This window comes from Papaver somniferum, chromosome 5 (genome assembly GCF_003573695.1).
Source record: "Papaver somniferum cultivar HN1 chromosome 5, ASM357369v1, whole genome shotgun sequence".
In the NCBI taxonomy this organism is placed as follows: domain Eukaryota; kingdom Viridiplantae; phylum Streptophyta; class Magnoliopsida; order Ranunculales; family Papaveraceae; genus Papaver; species Papaver somniferum.
In genome coordinates, this window is record NC_039362.1 from 76,693,077 (window position 1) to 76,699,821 (window position 6,745).

General features: G+C 34.4%; 1 long non-coding RNA gene and 1 other non-coding gene across 2 annotated transcripts; both read left to right on the top strand.

The window, feature by feature from the left end:
- Positions 1-1,768: 1,768 nt before the first annotated feature.
- On the top strand, positions 1,769-5,583 carry LOC113281960. Its single transcript, XR_003326450.1, has 4 exons — positions 1,769-1,904; positions 2,315-2,401; positions 4,281-4,362; positions 5,089-5,583. It is a non-coding gene; the product is annotated as an uncharacterized LOC113281960 (long non-coding RNA).
- Positions 5,584-6,419: 836 nt separating this feature from the next.
- TRNAQ-UUG lies at positions 6,420-6,492 on the top strand. Its single transcript has one exon. It is a non-coding gene; the product is annotated as a tRNA-Gln (tRNA).
- The last annotated feature ends 253 nt before the right edge of the window (positions 6,493-6,745 follow it).

The following is a 6,745-nucleotide window of genomic DNA, read 5'->3' on the forward strand; positions in this document are numbered from 1 at the left end:
CGTTGTTATCTCAAGCTTGTCCGTCAAGTTTAGTTGCCAAAACTATAAGTCTTGATATCTAGTCTACTTACAGCTATGTCTAGGATTAAAAAAGAATATGTAGTTGATCTTTAGACCTCACGACGTTCATCGATTGAAGATGAAGAACTACTAAGGATAGCTTGTGGAACTTCATCAAAAAAAGGTATGTGGAGACTTGAACTCATCTATCACTCAAAAGTCTATTTTTATTTTATCTCCTATTGAGACAAAAGTCGTATTGCTATATAGACTTTATTTTATACACGTTTGATATTTCGAGCTGAGTTTAACTCACTTACATATTTCTCGAAATATGTGTCGGTAAGCTTTCGCTTTAACCAAGTTCATTTTTTATTATTGACGAAATTCAAAAGATGATCATGTGAAAATCGCCTGGTAACATCTTCCATGATTTGTGTGAGATAGTCATTTGATGTAGACCTAGAATGTTTCGTATTGATCTATTGATCACCTGAAAATTGCTTTGAAGCTAATAGTTTGTGTGAGACAACTATTCCCGTCTTTTAAGAATGTTTCAATGATTAATATGGAGTTTTGAATAATTAACCATTGATTGGATATAGCACAATATGCGTACTTGTATGGTAACTGTTGCATGCTACTCCAAGTCCGGAAACCATAGTATGCATACACGTATGCGTACTGGTTTAACAGTTGAAGTCCGGGGACTTAGTATCCATACCCGTATGCGTACTGGCTTAACAACTCAAGTATCAAGGTTCCACAAGGGCTAAAAGGCAACAACTGCAAGCATTCTGTACGAAATTTGAATTACTGCGAATGTTTTCAGGATTGTCTGTTAATGATTTCTTCGCAAGAACAATGGCATTTTTGTTAACAAAATGCGATCATGAGGAGTTCATTGTTGGTTCATGAGAAAAGAATGAATCACCATGATGCAGAGGGGAATTTATTAAATGATGAGAGAGTTCTCATGTCAAGACATAATTATGGAAAAGGAAGGGATGAAGGTAATTTTAATTCCAATTCTCAGTCTTGTTCAATTTGCAAGAGAACAAATCATGTTACTAATGATTGTTGGTTCAAGGATAACAATAAGAAGCCTTTACAATGTTATTATTGTAAGAAATTTGGTCATATTGAAAAATTCTGTTGTGAAAAATTGAAGTTCGAGCAAGCACATGTCTGTGAAGAAACAAATGACGATGGAAATGAAGTATGCCTGCTCTAATGGTGTATGGTGACAAGAAATTAATGATGTTGTTGTGATTATTAATGTTTGATGATGATGATGATGATGGTGATGGTATGATGATGATGTTGGTATTACTAATGTTGATTTAAGGGAGTGTCGTTTATAATCTTGTATGTCTTATGTTGTCTGTTTTTTAGTTGTATTAAACTGAAGAGATACTCACTGTCAGTTTAAGGGAGTGTATCTTAGAAAAATAAGGTTAGGATTATATCCTAATCAAGTGTAACTTCTAGTAGTTATAAAAAGTCTGTTATGTGCAGTTATGTTTGTGTGTCTGCTGTGTATAGATATGTAATGTTCTATCAATAAAATTATGATGTTATCTGTTGAGATTTTCTAACAATCGTGGCACGGGTTATCCACTAGTCACTGTAATAAAAAAAGGTGGTCTTTGTCTTTGTGATCAAAGAGTGGACATGATTTACCGAAAATTATCATCCGGCGGCCCACAACATCCTGATCGAGCTTTGACTTGGACGGCTGGGAAAGACTCGCGGTAATGTGGGTTACGGGGTGACAAAAATATGATGGGATGCTTTCCTTTATCCTTCCTTTTCCTCTTCTCCTCTCCCCCCTCTAAAAGACAATACAGATAATCGAAATTCTGTTTGATTTTTTCAATTTAGTTTTGTAGTGCTTCGAACAGGTATGTATCTCGAAATATATCTAGGATTTCGAATCGTTTTTATTTCGAATTATTGAGTTACTCCTTTGTATGGGTTCTAATAAGATTTGTATGATTTTTGCAATTTGGTTTGGGCAGAGTTAGGGTTTTCTTGGTTTATCAATTTCTAGGGGTTTTTTGCTCCTACATCTCAGCCACTAACGGTTCTTACGAGAATCTCTTCAAATTTTAGCACGATGATTAAAATAATTTTTGGTATTTTAATTAGATTTTGGTTTGCGTGGGTTACGCTTAATTTGAGTGTATGGTTTATCTTTTTCATATGAGTTTCATAATGGAAATCATGGTATTCATGTTCATTGCAAGATTGAACTTCCTAATTCCAAATCACAGGTTAAACTCAAAATTTTTCTTAAACTTGCTCTGTGCAGATTGTTCCAACAGTTGGTGTTAGATTCCCAGCAAACAACATGGCAGATTTTGAACCTAGAATGTAAACTAGTGCACTCACAGATGAGGTATATTTAAGACTACGTGTTTGAAGATTTATTAGATCTAACCGCACATTTATCTTCAATATATATGGTGTTTTTGTTTTTTTATCCAGTGGAAAAGTCTTTTCGAACTTATATATTTGTGGTATAGGTAATGATGTTGGACTTTGTGATAAATTTAGAAGTTAATAGTAATGTTGGGTTTCAATAGATCAGTTAACACTTAGGGATTCAGATAATGAGTTTTATTTTTATAGTCACAAACTATTTGTTGCTTTTCATTGGCACAATGATGTCTGTTAGAGCCTCCTAACTCGGATGCAATTTCTTTAAATATTTGTCGATTTGCTACATCTCTAGGATAATTAGAAAGAGTATGTGGAGCAGAAGGTGTACATCATGGATTTCCCACAAGCTTAACCCACCAAAAAGGTTGGTGTTTATAGTTGCATTTAGTCATTCCTTTGTTTTTTTTCCCAGTCATCTTCTCATTTTTCTTAGTACTCTAACTGACAAAGATATTAATTGATACAAGTCTTCCTTTAGTCCATTAAAACAAAATGTTTTTAGAATGTATAAGATGGACGTAATGCTCTTTCCTCTTCTCCTTTGTCCTCCGAAAGTGTAAAACTATTCACAGATGATTGGAGCATGAAATAAAGATAATGATAACTAGTATGATTAATTATCAAATAAAATTAGTTTGGTTTTCTTATATTTGATTTTAAAGTTGGTGGAAATGCTTAGTAGAAATCTTTGCTTGAATCAGATTTAGCTCCCGATCTAAACAGTAGTATGACTAGACAGTTTTCATGTCTTTGCTTGAATCGGCAATTCTTAACTGCTTAGGAAATCTTCATACCTGTAGTATTGTTTTCAAAGTGACCAATTGTATCCTTCCATTAGTGTGTAAAGTGAATTTTTGTATCTAAATATGCTATTATTCATTTTCAACCAAATGTCATAATTAGTATATTGCATCCCTCATTCTTATTATCTTGGTTGATAATAAATGTAGAAAATGTGATAAGCATATGTAGTGGCATATATGAGAGATGATGTGTAACCGTCTAAGTTGACATTGTCAGAAGTTTGGAAAACATCTAAAAAGAAGTGAATGAAGAGAAAGAGAATATTCAATAAATTAATCATCAAAGATTCAAGTGTAGCAAGAACAAATTCAATAAAAAACATAGTATATGTCCTCTGCTGCAACCTAAGGAAGCATACAATCTTTATCTCATAAGGAAAGCTAGCATAAGTTTCATAAGGAAAGCTAGCATAAGTTTGTGTAGTCCATACACTATAGTCAGTTTTGGCTTTCACTTTTCAGAGAACAACCAGCGTTTTACTTTTTGGCACCACCACAACCAGCTAGACCCCATCGCTGCCCCTTTCCTCTTCTTTTGAATTCTTACCTAGAAACCACATCAGTACACATGGTTTACGAGCTACACAAGGTGTTTTGTCACTAAACATCGGTAAGTTATTCTTCTGATGTTTCATGAGTAAGTTCTGTAAATTGTATAGGTCTTACGGAGAACAACTTGAAAATCGTGTTCTTGCTTTCACCGTTTTTGTGATTATCTGAATTGAGATGTGTCCACTCCAATGATAATACAGTCGAGACCTGTTGTAAGTTTTTTAGTTAATAAACATGGTGTGGGGGATCCAGTTAACATGGACTGGGAAAGGTAAGGATTCAATGATGACTCCAGAGTGAAACTAGGCCTACTATGTGGTAGTTTTTTACCCTTTCCGCTTTCAGAAATTCATTTGCATCATGATAATAAGGCCTGTTATTTTTGAAAAGCCACTGAAATCCTATGCAGTTGATAATGCTTGCCTCCTTATTTTTTTCTTAAGTGTTTAAGTTAAAAAGAATTGAAGTTTGGTATGGCAGAACTGCAAAATAAGTCGAGGTTCATCTGTTGGAAGGCTCGCCCTGGGATCATATGCAAGAATCAGTTAAAGTTCCCTAAATGGTAAGTTGTAGTCCATATATTTCTCTACAATATTCAGATATTTTGGCTACATGATTAGACTATTTCTGAATTGTTGGATTATGCATTTACATTCAAATTTTTGTTGTTTCTTGAGTGATATTTGAGCACTAAGTATGGTGAGGCAAAGAAATTAATGAGGAGCAAATGAGGAAGATGATGTAGATAAGTCATAAAAGTGAATCTGAAATGAGGTTTGACTAGGGTTTTGTAAAAAGAAATGTTATGGTTATGTTTTTAATAATATTATTGACTTCATTTTTCGTTTTCATGGTCCAATATGTTACTCTCATTACATTTTACTTAAAGTGTCACACGGCAAGTACAACCACAACGAAATGAGCAATGAAGCCAACAGTTTCGAGTAATAGTATATTAGTGGTAGCTGAGAGAAGTTGAGTGCCGAGGGTAGGGTTTGTCAAGTGCACTTGAGTCTTGTAGATTTTACTATCTTTGAGAATGGACGTAACATATTTTATACAATTAAAGGATAGATATAACATCCCTTGAAGATTGAACAACAAACAATGCTGAGAAAGTGTAGCCGATTTGACTTTGAGACTTACTATTGCTCTGGGAAGCCATTGAAAAAAATTACAAGTTTTGTTCTATAGACAGTGTACTTATACATCATATTACCAATAGAATGATCATCGTGGTCATTGTCACTGTTTGATATCTATCTTACATGTATGTATGTGTTTGCAGGTGTATGGTATCGGTCGTCAGTCGTGGTGGAGACCACAAATTCTACAAACAATAATCCGTGCAATTGACAAAGCACCCAGAAAAGATTTCAGGAGTACAGTATAGACGGGTAAAATATCTTCTCAACCCATTTAAGGAATTTTTCTGAGTGGTAAAATTTCACTCTTCGAACCAGTTTGTTGCTGAGTTAAGGGTTTCTGCCGAAGTCTGCTTCTATTGTAAAATACATCTTTTTCTTATGAATTGGCTAAATTCATTTTTCTTAGGTGAAATTATTATGACAAGCCATAGTAATTCAGGTAATGGATTGTGCTGCGCTAGAATTGATCTGAGCGACTTTCTTAAAATCAGAGAGACTAAGGTTTTCTTCGATTTAGTAGTTTGAGTATGCAAGAAATTATGTACTTGGTACTTGCTGAAATTAGCACCGTTATGGATTTGGTTACCTATTTTTTCCGAGTATGTTGTAATGATTTCTCTCCCATTATTTTGAAAGAAAAATGTTGTAGAACAATGTTTCCATTTATTAGTTATTGAGTAAACCAACCATTTTACAGACGCCCAAAATTTTGGTCTCTAGGCATACAAATGTTAGTCTTCACTAAGTCTCTGTTTGGCCACAACGTGTGACTCTGAATATATATGGTACAACATCTTTATGAACGTGTATAGTATATGTATCCAGAATTATTGTTCTCTAACATTTCTTCTTGCTTCTCTTATGCGGTTTGACTACTTTTTGTTTTATATGGCCGTTATCCAGAAAGAATTTGTACAATGTTTTTGGCTATTATGTGCAATTCTTTCCTTTGTGTGTTTTCCTACTAAAGCAATTTATGGGTTATTGGAAACTGCTGTTTTTTTCTCAAAGATCATTTTTTATTGTTGAATTATTAGTCGTATTTCAGCATTAATGAGCACGTAGAGTCTCATTGAAAAACATTTTGGTGAGTTGACATATCATTTATAACTTAGTTGCGGGGATCATTCTAAAAAACATAGTTATCAGTGGAATTGACCATTTACTCTTACTTTAAAATTTAAGGAAATGGTGGCTAAGCTATTCATTTGTGCGGGTTTAGCTGCCACAACCAGTAATGGTTACTATTAATCTGGAAGTAGCAAAGAAAATGATGAAACTTTTATCTATCTTAGGACCAAAGAACTAAAACCGGATCTCTCATACCACTGTGGGGATGTTGGTGCCAGTTTCCATGGACATGGAATTGTTCAATTACTAAGAAAGTTCAAATTTATTTTTATTTTTGTAACTGTGAAAATTCAATAACTCAAGATATATGATTATGAATCATAGCTCAGTGTTGCCACTTGCCATCTTAGCTCAGTCGGAAGAGCGCATAGGTTTGAACCATGTGGTCGTGGGTTCGATTCCCACAGATGGCGGAGGGCCCCTATGGTTACACATGTTTTGGTGCAGCTAATCTTACTTGGATATTTGTGCGGTACCAATACTTATTACTTATCGTCATTCTACTGAAGTGGACTTCAGTGGAAATTAATAGGTTTACAGATAGCTAACCGAGGTAGTTCATTGTCTCTGCAGATCAGCTCTGGTGGTCATATTCCTTTTCATCGGAACCTTTATGCTTTGCTAACATGGTTATGGATTGTTCATTTTGTCTATAATTTCATGGGT